The sequence below is a fragment of the Pseudophryne corroboree genome, chromosome 5, assembly GCF_028390025.1.
Source record: "Pseudophryne corroboree isolate aPseCor3 chromosome 5, aPseCor3.hap2, whole genome shotgun sequence".
NCBI lineage: Eukaryota > Metazoa > Chordata > Amphibia > Anura > Myobatrachidae > Pseudophryne > Pseudophryne corroboree.
This window is the reverse complement of record NC_086448.1, coordinates 203791779-203804272: the sequence shown is the minus strand read 5'-3', so window position 1 is coordinate 203804272 and position 12494 is coordinate 203791779. Positions and strand designations below refer to the sequence as shown.

At 45.9% G+C, this 12494-nt stretch overlaps 1 protein-coding gene across 8 annotated transcripts in view; it reads right to left on the bottom strand.

Moving 5' to 3' along the window:
* The window catches only part of WAC (WW domain containing adaptor with coiled-coil), a 170706-nt gene that overhangs the window by 104957 nt on the left and 53255 nt on the right, over positions 1-12494 (bottom strand). The gene's annotated exons all lie outside the window — the stretch shown is intronic.

Here is a 12494-nt window from a genome sequence, read left to right as displayed (position 1 = left end):
AATGTTGATATGGGGGTCAGAGAATGGTTGCAATACATAAAGAGCACATGTAAGTTGTGTGAATGGAGGGGGCTAACACAGTAAATCTGAAGAACATGCTTACATGTAATGGGCCCTACAGACTCGGCGATGTGCAGCCGAGCTGCCCGACCGCCGAAACGGCAGACGGGCGACCCGGCGGCAGGGGGGCAGTGAAGTTACTTCACTCCCCCTGTCACACGGCTCCATGGAACTGCAGGCAAATATGGACGAGATCGTCCATATTGGCCTGCATGTACAGCCGACGGAGCACCAGCGATGAACGAGCGCGGGGCCGCGCATCGTTCATCGCTGGTGCCTCCACACTGCACGATATGAACGTTATCTCGTTTATTAAAGAACGAGATCGTTCATATCGTGCAGTGATGTCGGCCAGTGCGTAGGGCCCATTAGATGGCAAGATAATTACGCAAAAAAAAAAATATTGATTTTTTTTGGAGCAAGAGCTCCTTTCCTGTGCTACTACCTCCAGCACATTTTTTCAAACTGGAGGGATTATGGGGCATGAAGGGAGTGGGAGCCAGCTGTGCATCATTGTTTATATATTGTGCTACCTCCAGTTTGCATCCTTCACAACCCAGCTGTCTAAAATCTCCAGTGTCCCCTAGTGGATGCCCCCTTAAGAGTTTTACAGGAAAACCAGTATTACTGTTTCGGAAGTTAAAAAAAGTTGTTTCTGCTCATTTATCCAAGCCATAATATTCCTTGGTAATTACATCATATTTTCCTTTCATATATTTGCCCCTGTGGAAGAATACCAGACAAAAAAATAAAAAGGGAAATATTTTATTACTATTAATTTATCCATACAATCTGTTGGCTACAGAGGGAGTGCCATTTTATCACACCACCTTCTTTTAACTTTACTTATTAGTACAGTTTAATTGTTTAGTGGCCACTGGTGTACATTCCATGGGGGGAATGCAAAGGTTAGGAAAAAACAGACACCCAACCGACTTCAGTTTTTTCCTAACATTTGCATTCCCCCCATGGTTTGTACTTCTTTTTTCTCAAAATAACGGTTTACAGACAGTAAGAGACACAAAACATCTGTAGCTATATAACAGGTGTTGGAACAGAAAAGTGGAATACATTCATATGAAAAAGATACATACAGTAGTGTTCACTCTAGGCTGTTTTAGCAGGGTGCCGCGCAATGCCCATTTTTTAGAAGGCAAAACCCGCCTTGCCCCTTTTGCGGCGCCCTGCTAGAACAGCCGCCCACTTCCTGCCCTCCCAGCATGTAAAGATGCCGTGCGCATGCGTGTGGCATCCATTCACGCATTGGGAGAGAGCTGGTGGGCTGGGCACGCCCCCAAAAGTGACGTAGACGGCCACAGACGCCCTCTATAGTAGCGTCTGTGGGCCACACCGCCCACTAAAATGACGCATGGTCGCTCCCCGTTTTGGCCGCACGCGCCAATGTGCCCCCGAACTCCGGTGCCCTGCCCCTGCCTCATCCTAGAAGGAACACTAGATACAATATATGTGAACTATGCCAAGTTAGGCAGAAAGAATAATAAAATCAATCTTATTTATGGGCGTGTTTACGGCATTCGTTAATTTGTGGTTAAAGACGTGGGAATAAGTGTACATTCGAATCGCTGCATATAAACAAACTAATTACGCTGTTTATGAGTAAGCTAAAAAGTATTCAGATGGGGTTTACCCTCAAAGTGTGACCAAGTTTTCTTAAAACTATCTGGGGTATTATGCTATATGGCCATGAGGGAGTAAGATCTGGGTTCTTCCAAGAAATATCTGCCTGGCATTAAGCTGCATTTAGAGGTGGAATTCAATTGTTTGTGAGAATTAGCTCCAGTCTAATGTTGCAGCGTGCTAATTCAACTGTTTGGGCAAACTGCCTAGCGTAGGCCATGGTGTCATAGAATACAGTGAGCATATCAGACTGTCAACATACTTACAAAGGGTCTGTTGCATGAAGTGCCGTACCACTCTGTCAAAAGCTTTTTGGCATTAAGAGCTACAATCAATGGCAAGAGGCCTCTGCAGTCGTAAATATGACTCAGTAAAGTAAACCTATTCATAGTGTCTGACGCATGTTCCGTTGGGGAGGACTCGAGTGGAGAAACTGTTTACTAACAATATCCCCATTCACATTCAGGAGAGAAATCGGTTAATAGCGGACGTCACACTGAGGGTACAATTTTTAAGTAGTAAACATATCTGGGCCTGGATCATTTAAGAATTTATCACATAATCGTGAGATAGTGCCCTATTGCTGGCCCAGTGGAGACTAATGTACCAACCATCCCTAGACACAGGACAGGGAAGTAATTGAGGAAAATAAATAGGCACTAGGTAGAAAATGAGCTTAACATTACCAAGAAAAATTCTGACTAGCTACTCAAGATTACTACAAAAAGTAGAGATTAAAATCTAATTACAAAAGTTATATATACATGTTGCCACCGTGGATATATTAATAAATGTTAATGCAGTTCGGCACTATGGGGGGGGGGGGGGGGGGCATACATTGATAGTGAAACCATGATCAATTCTTGAATTCAGGATTAGAGAAATATCAAAATAATTTCAATAAGGAATTAATTCAAATAAAAACGTGAAAATCCGGGTTGGCTGGTCTAAACCAAAACGTTACAAAAAGAAAGAAAGAAAAAAACAAAAACACCACAAAACACACACACGCTCTGGTATTTTTATTATGCGGTGACTAGTCAAGTTGCCTTGACTTTAGCCTATTATAAAGGGAATTCCCCTGGTGTTATTCCACATTCTTGTTGCTTGTGGTCTTCATTTAAGTGACCTAAACCAATGCAGTAAATTCTCACACATGCATATTACAAACAGGTTTTTTATTATTATTATTATTAGTTATTACCAGTTATTTATATAGCGCACACATTCAGCAGTGCTTTACAGAGAATATTTCCCCATTCACATCAGTCCTTGCCCCAGTGGAGAATACAATCTATATTCCCTATCACATGTACACAGACACATTCACGCTAGGGTTAGTTTTGTTGGGAGCCAATTAACCTACCAGTATATTTTTGGATTGTGGAAGGAAACCGGAGTACCCAGAGGAAACCCATGCAAGTACGGGGAGAATATACAAACTCCACACAGTTAGTGCCATGGTGAGAATCAAACCCATGATCTCAGTGCTATGAGGCAGTAATGCTAACCATTACACCATCCGGGTTCCAATGTAAAAACCAGTAGTTCTCAAACTGTGGGGCAGATGTATTAACCTGGAGAAGGCATAAGGATGTTATAAACCGGTGATACATGCACCAGCCAATCCGTTCCTACCTGTTAATTTACATATTGGAGCTGATTGGCTGGTGCATGTATCACCTTGCATTTATCACTGGTTTATCACTTCCTTATACCATCTCCAGGTTAATACATCTGCCCCTGTGTGCCGTGGCACCCTGGAGTGCCTCATGGTACTTGCAGTGGTGGTACAGGACCAATTAAACTTATTTAGCGTCAATGTAATAGGCAAAACCAGTGCTGGTGGCTGCTAAACATAAAATAAGTTAAAAAAACAGAAGCAAATCCTGTCTCTCACCACACAATTGAACTTAAGAATGACCTATAAACAGTACACTAATTGGGGTTCCCTGAGCTCCAACCATGAAAGACACCAAAAAAAACAAAAAAGTTGTAGACCATTTCATGTACTTTTTGTACATGTCAACTTTTTCCAGTGTCAACCTTGTGCATATCGAACATATGGGTTTGACCTAATGACTGTCAACCTAGACAGTGTAGCTCTTCTATACCACAGCCATTGCAAAACTAACCATCTAGTCCAGACTTTAACAAACTCCAGGCTTGTGGGAGCCATCCACCACCGGGCCAGCCATACCTTTGCTAGTATGCACGAATTAACACTATATTGTGTACTTTATGAAGATGTCATCCTCCTTAGAGATAAGACGGCAAACTTTTGGCATAAAAAAAAAATGGGGATGCCGGTAGCGGTTAAGGCCTTTTTCACTTAGACACAGAAGCCTTGAACTATAGAACATTCCCATAACGAATGGCAGAAGGCCCGCTGGTCCGTCTGACACTTCAGGTGGGTACACACTAAACAGTCCAGCGGAACGTACCAACATACCGGGTACAGTGTATAGTGTGTCCACTATGTTACCGGCAATGCACCCTCTCGATTCTTCAGCGACATCCTGCATGTAGGGCCGACGGGGGACGTTGTTAGAGAGGGTACATTCTGCCGAATGCCGCATAGCCCCGTCACTCCCTGAATCGGCAAGTGTGTATGTACTTTCCGATGCAGACTCTCCCGCCAGTTTCCATCGCTGCTGATGTCAGGCTGGGTACACTATGGGGGAAATTCAAATGTTTGAAAAGTCGGTTGGGAGTCTGTTTTTTTTTCTGTCTATTAGATAGGAAAACACAGACACCCAACTGACTTTTCAAACAATTGAATATCATCCTTTGTTTAGTGTGTACCCAGCTTTAAGGGTAAAGTGGTGATGTTACCCATAGCAACCAGATTGTCTCATTTTTTAGGATGCAATAGAGAAATGATACAGAATTTAATTGGTTGCTATGGGCAACACCACCACTTTTCATTTTGAGAATCTTTAGTAAATTTACCCCTAGTGTCTGCTTCCTGTAGAAAGTAAGCAGAGGCGCAGGTTCAAATTTGCAGGTGGTGGTCATCAAAACCTAGTTGCCTCAGAGGCCCCCTCAAACCATAATCTGGCCCAGAGAATGTATAAGATCTAAACACCAAAGAGAAACCTAAAAAACAGTCACTATGTGCCACTTAAACATATATACACGCATAATAGTGTTCACTCTACGATAGGGTGCTGATTACTGAGAAGGGAACGTTTTCATTTTGAAAGGCAACATTTTGGTTGCGACGCATCACTACAGCGGTGTTGCATATAATGAATTGTGGGCACTAAAGTGTGGTATAGTATTTATGGTATGCAAACACTAGGTCAACAATTCTATTCTCAGAAGTTATGATGTCGACATTTTTTTTAAATATCGGTATGGACCATGTTCACAATGTCGGCATAAATGTTTCCGTCCTATTCTGGACCATTTTCAAGACTGCCAATAATTACAGCAGCCGCTCTCAAGCCAACAAGTAACAACAGGTACATTTTTGGCTTGAGAGTGGCTGCTGTAATTGTTGGTGGTCTTGAAATCGGTCCAGAAGGGGACCGAAGCATAGACATTTCAGGTGACTACATGATGGATAGCCTTCACTACAGCATGTGATGCAGGTTACACTGTTTTTGGTGGAATTACAGTTTCACTCTCTAATATATATATATATATATATATATATATATATATATATATATATACACATATATATATATATATATATATATATATATATATATATATACACACATACATATATATATATATACACACATACATATATATATATATATACACACACACACACACACACACATATATATACACATACACAGCTCAAAAAAAATAAGATTTTACTCACCGGTAAATCTATTTCTCGTAGTCCGTAGTGGATGCTGGGGACTCCGTAAGGACCATGGGGAATAGACTGGCTCCGCAGGAGACTGGGCACTCTAAAGAAAGATTTAGCACTACCTGGTGTGCACTGGCTCCTCCCTCTATGCCCCTCCTCCAGACCTCAGTTAAGGAAACTGTGCCCGGAAGAGCTGACATTACAAGGAAAGGATTTTGGAATCCAGGGTAAGACTCATACCAGCCACACCAATCACACCGTATAACTCGTGATAAACTTACCCAGTTAACAGTATGAACAACAAACAAGCATCACTCAACTGATGCCACATAACATAACCCTTTAGTAAGCAATAACTATATACACGTATTGCAGAAAGTCCGCACTTGGGACGGGCGCCCAGCATCCACTACGGACTACGAGAAATAGATTTACCGGTGAGTAAAATCTTATTTTCTCTAACGTCCTAGTGGATGCTGGGGACTCCGTAAGGACCATGGGGATTATACCAAAGCTCCCAAACGGGCGGGAGAGTGCGGATGACTTTGCAGCACCGAATGGGCAAACTCAAGGTCCTCCTCAGCCAGGGTATCAAACCTGTAGAACTTTGCAAATGTGTTTGAACCCGACCAAGTAGCAGCTCGGCAAAGCTGTAATGCCGAGACCCCTCGGGCAGCCGCCCAAGAAGAGCCCACCTTTCTTGTGGAATGGGCTTTCACTGATTTTGGATGCGGCAATCCAGCCGCAGAATGAGCCTGCTGAATCGTGCCACAGATCCAGCGAGCAATAGTTTGCTTTGAAGCAGGAGCACCCAGCTTGTTGGATGCATACAGGACAAACAGCGAGTCAGTCTTCCTGACTCCCGCCGTTCTGGTCACATAAATCTTCAAAGCCCGGACTACGTCAAGCAACTTGGAATCCTCCAAGTCACAAGCAGCCACAGGCACCACAATAGGTTGGTTCAAATGAAAGGATGACACCACCTTTGGCAGAAACTGCGGACGAGTCCGCAATTCTGCTCTATCCATATGGAAAACCAGATAGGGGCTGTTACATGACAAAGCCGCCAATTCTGACACACGCCTAGCCGAAGCTAAGGCCAACAGCATGACCACTTTCCACGTGAGATACTTCAGCTCCACGGTCTTAAGTGGCTCACACCAGTGGGATTTCAGGAAACTCAACACCACGTTAAGATCCCAAGGTGCCACTGGTGGCACAAAAGGGAGCTGAATATGCAGCACTCCCTTAACAAACGTCTGAACCTCAGGCAGTGAAGCCAGTTCTTTTTGGAAGAAAATGGATAGGGCCGAAATCTGGACCTTTATGGACCCTAATTTTAGGCCCATAGTCACTCCTGACTGTAGGGAGTGCAGGAATCGACCCAGCTGGAATTCCTCTGTAGGGGCCTTCCTGGCCTTACACCAAGCAACATATTTTCGCCATATACGGTGATAATGCTTTGCCGTCACGTCCTTCCTAGCCTTTATCAGCGTAGGAATAACTTCATCCGGAATGCCTTTTTCCGCTAGGATCCGGCGTTCAACCGCCATGCCGTTAAACGCAGCCGCGGTAAGTCTTGGAACAGACAGGGCCCTTGTTGTAACAGGTCCTGTCTGAGAGGCAGAGGCCATGGGTCCTCTGTGAGCATTTCTTGCAATTCCGGGTACCAAGTCCTTCTTGGCCAATCCGGAACAATGAGTATTGTTTCTCACTCCTCTTTTTCTTACGATTCTCAGCACCTTTGGTATGAGAGGAAGAGGAGGAAACACATAGACCGACTGGAACACCCACGGTGTTACTAGTGCGTCCACAGCTATCGCCTGAGGGTCCCTTGACCTGGCGCAATACCTTTTTAGCTTTTTGTTGAGACGGGACGCCATCATGTCCACCTGTGGCAGTTCCCATCGATTTGCAATCTGCGTGAAGACTTCTTGATGAAGTCCCCACTCTCCCGGGTGGAGGTCGTGCCTGCTGAGGAAGTCTGCTTCCCAGTTGTCCACTCCCGGAATGAACACTGCTGACAGTGCTAGTACGTGATTCTCCGCCCAACGAAGAATCCTGGTGGCTTCTGCCATTGCCACCCTGCTTCTTGTGCAGCCCTGGCGGTTTACATGGGCCACTGCAGTGATGTCTGACTGAATCAGCACTGGTTGGTTTCGAAGCAGAGGCTCCGCTTGACTCAGGGCGTAGTATATGGCCCTTAGTTCCAGGATATTGGAGACTTGACCACAGCCCCTGGAAGTTTCTTCCTTGAGTGACTGCCCCCCATCCTCGGAGGCTTGCATCCGTGGTCACCAGGACCCAGTCTAGTATGCCGAACCTGCAGCCCTCGAGGAGGTGAGCACTTTGCAGCCACCACAGAAGAGACACCATGGCCCTGGGGGACAGGGTGATCAGCCGATGCATCTGAAGATGCGATCCGGACCACTTGTCCAACAGTTCCCACTGAAAGATCCTCGCATGGAACCTGCCGAAGGGAATGGCTTCGTATGACGCCACCATCTTTCCCAGGACTCGCGTGCAGTGATGCACCGATACCTGTTTTGGTTTTTAGGAGGTCTCTGACCAGAGTCACGAGCTCCTGAGCCTTCTCCTCCGGGAGAAACACCTTTTTCTGGTTTGTGTCCAGAATCATGCCCAGGAAGGGCAGACGCGTCGTAGGAATCAGCTGCGACTTTGGAATATTCAGAATCCAGCCGTGCTGTAGCAACACTTCCTGAGAGAGTGCTACGCTGATCAGCAACCGCTCCCTGGACCTCGCCTTTATGAGGAGATCGTCCAAGTATGGGATAATTGTAACCCCTTGCTTCCGAAGGAGCATCATTTCCGCCATCACCTTGGTAAATATTCTCGGTGCCGTGGACAGGCCAAACGGCAACGTCTGGAATTGGTAATGACAGTCCTGTACCACAAACCTGAGGTACTCCTGATGAGGTGGATAAATGGGGACATGTAAGTACGCATCCTTGATGTCCAGAGACACCATAAAATCCCCTTCCTCCAGGCTTGCAATGACCGCCCTGAGCGATTCCATCTTGAACTTGAATTTCTTCAGATAAATATTCAGGGATTTTAAATTCAAAATGGGTCTGACCGAACCGTCCGGTTTCGGTACCACAAACATGGTGGAACAGTAACCCCCTCCCTGTTGAAGGAGGGGAACCTTCACTACCACCTGCTGGAGATATAGCTTGTGAATTGCTGCCAAGGCCGATTTTAGGTAACGGTGAGGGGGCGTCACCTCGAATTCCAGCTTGTATCCTTGAGACACAATTTGTATAGCCCAAGGATCCACCCGTGAGCGAACCCACTGGTGGCTGAAATTTCGGAGACGCGCCCCCACCGCTCCTGGCTCCGCCTGTGGAGCCCCAGCGTCATGCGGCGGATTTAGTGGAAGCCGGGGAGGACTTTTGTTCCTGGGAACTAGCTGCATGGTGCAGCTTTTTTCCTCTACCCCTGCCAAGAAATGATGCACCTCTGACTTTCTTGCATTTCTGTGACCGAAAGGACTGCATTTGGTAATACGGTGCTTTCTTTGGCTGTGAGGGAATATATGGCAAGAAATTTGACTTCCCAGCCATAGCCGTGGAAACTAGGTCCGAGAGACCGTCCCCAAACAATTCCTCACCCTTATAAGGCAACACCTCCATGTGTTTTTTAGAGTCGGCATCACCTGTCCATTGCAGAGTCCATAAGACCCTTCTGGCAGAAATCGACATTGCGTTTATTCTAGAGCCCAGCAGGCAAATGTCCCTCTGGGCATCCCGCATATATAGGACAGCGTCTTTGATATGTCCTAGGGTCAGTAAAATAGTCTCCCTGTCCAGGGTATCTAACTCCTCAGACAGAGTATCCGTCCATGCTGCTACAGCACTACACATCCAGGCCGCAGCAATTGCCGGCCTCAGAAGAGTACCAGAATGTGTATAAACAGACTTCAGGATACCTTCCTGCTTCCTATCCGCAGGATCCTTTAGGGCGGCCGTATCCTGTGACGGCAGGGCCACCTTCTTAAATAAGCGCGTCAACGCTTTGTCTACCCTAGGGGAGGATTCCCAGCGTAACCTATCCGTTGGCGGGAAAGGATACGCCATAAGTAATCTTTTGGAAATCAGTACTTTCCTATCAGGGGAATCCCACGCTTTTTCACATAACTCATTTAATTCATGTGAAGGGGGAAAAGTCACTTCTTGCTTTTTTTCCCCAAACATATAAACCCTCTTGTCAGGGACAGGGTTTTCCTCCGATATGTGCAATACATCCTTCATTGCTATAATCATGTATCGGATGGCTTTAGTCATTTTAGGCTGCAACTTTGCCTCATCGTCATCGACACTGGAGTCAGAATCCGTGTAGACATCTGTGTCAACCAACTGGGATAGTGGGCGCTTTTGAGACCCTGACGGCCTCTGAGCTGTAGAATCAGACACGGGTTGAGACCCTGACTGATTATCCAACCTTTTATGCAAGGAGCTTACGTTATCATTTAACACCTTCCACATATCCATCCAATCAGGTGTCGGCGGCGACACCACATTCACTTGCACTTGTTCTGCCTCCACGTAACCGTCCTCGTCAAACATGTCGACACAAACGTACCGACACACCGCACACACACAGGGAATGCTCTAATTGAGGACAGGACCCCACAAGGCCTTTTGGGGAGACAGAGAGAGAGTATGCCAGCACACACCCCAGCGCTATATAACCCAGGGATTACACAGTAATTTAGTGTTTACCCAGTAGCTGCGGTTTATGATAATTTGCGCCTAAATTTATGTGCCCCCCCCCTCTCTTTTTACCCTTTTTCTACCTTGATACTGCAGGGGAGAGCCTGGGGAGCTTCCTCTCAGCGGAGCTGTGAAGAGAAAATGGCGCCGGTTAGTGCTGAGGAAGAAGGCCCCGCCCCCTCAGCGGCGGGCTTCTGTCCCGGGTCTGTGTAATACAATGGCGGGGGCTCGTACATATATACAGTGCCCAGCTGTATATATGTCTTTTTGCCTGCTGCCGAGGGCGCCCCCCCCTGCGCCCTGCACCCTACAGTGACCGGAGTGTGTGGGTAGTGTGGGCGCAATGGCGCACAGCTGCAGTGCTGTGCGCTACCTCATGTGAAGACAGGAGTCTTCTGCCGCCGATTTCGATGTCTTCTTGCTTCTGCCGGCTTCTGACTTCTGGCTCTGCGAGGGGGGCGGCGGCGCGGCTCCGGGAACGGACTACCAAGGTTAAGATCCTGTGTTCGAACCCTCTGGAGCTAATGGTGTCCAGTAGCCTAAGAAGCGTAACCTAGCCGCAGTTAGTAGGTTTGCTTCTCTCCCCTCAGTCCCACGTAGCAGAGAGTCTGTTGCCAGCAGAAGCTCTCTGAAAATAAAAAAAACCTAACTAAAATACTTTATTAGCAAGCTCAGGAGAGCTCACTAAAAGCACCCAGCTCTGGCCGGGCACAGATTCTAACTGAGGTCTGGAGGAGGGGCATAGAGGGAGGAGCCAGTGCACACCAGGTAGTACTAAATCTTTCTTTAGAGTGCCCAGTCTCCTGCAGAGCCCGTCTATTCCCCATGGTCCTTACGGAGTCCCCAGCATCCACTAGGACGTTAGAGAAATCACAAATTCTGCTAGGGTATGTAAACTTATGAGCACAACTGTATTTATTATAGCACCTAAAAATTACACTTTATAAGTAATATCAACAGAATGAAATATACAAATTCAGACACAGGCCTTATGACGAAACTGTTACATAAAGCAGAGAAACACTTAACGGATGAAAACTGACCTGCTTCACAGTTTGTCATTGCTTTACTCTGCTATTTTAAAATAACATCTCTGGACTCGCACTGCAACACTGCGTATACCAGCACATTGTGTTAATAGCTCCAGCATTTCATTATCATCAGCCACTGTGAGGGTGAAGACAGAACAACTGTTGCTCTGGAGATTCCCCTATTAATACTGTAATGTGAAATACTTTGGGAAAGCTATTTCTATAGAGACACTATAATCTCCTTTTAATATACATGTTCATTATCATTGAACAAGTGAATACCTTTAAATACCTGGGTTCAACTACCAACAGATAGCCGCTACAAGCGACATCACAAGTCATACAGGTTGTGCTACAGACGTCTTTGCATCTCTGAAGAAAAAGAAAAAGAAAAAAAAAAAGCGCCTCTGAAACTAACAGGACATTATCTTTGGCACAAAAATTAAAAGATATTCAATGCAGTGAGAATATTACTTTACGGATCACAATTATGGACAATCCTTAAAAGCGACCGAACAAGGCTAGAAAGATTCCAAATTAAGTGCTTAAGAAACAGCCTAGAGCACAAATAAAACTAAAGGCCCGTACACACTGGTCGATATATCGGTCGTTCTCTTGAACGGCCGATATATCGCGGGACCGTCGGCCAGTGTGTACGGCCGATACGTCTGTGAACTCAGTCGTTCACAGACGTATCGCGTCGGCCGCGCAGCACAGCCGACGGCCAATATATCTACCGATATATTGGCGCGTCGCTATGTGTGTACGGGGCGGTTAGGATATACTAGTATTAAACTAATAACTGGTTTACAAAACTATTCACATAAGCACAGTCTATTCTGGTTTGTTCCTTTTCTCGATAGGGCCCTGGTTGCAATCAAATTATTCACTACCTTAAAACCACATACTCCTTTACAGGGTCTCTCCGTTCTCTACAGCATTTCCCCCTCCCCTGTTTTGCCAGTGCACTCTCTCCTATTCAGCTTCCCTGCACGAAAGAACCCCTCATCTACATAAAATATTCACCAAGTGTGTGTTCATTCATGTGCTCCTATTGAAACAAGAAGAAATGGCTGGTACTCTGCACAGCAAGCTGTCAGTGACTAAAGCATGCAGGAAGGAAGGTGTGTGCATAGGACATTGCCAATTGCCGATTTTATATCCACCTCCAACATAACATAAGCTTTCTTTACATGCTAA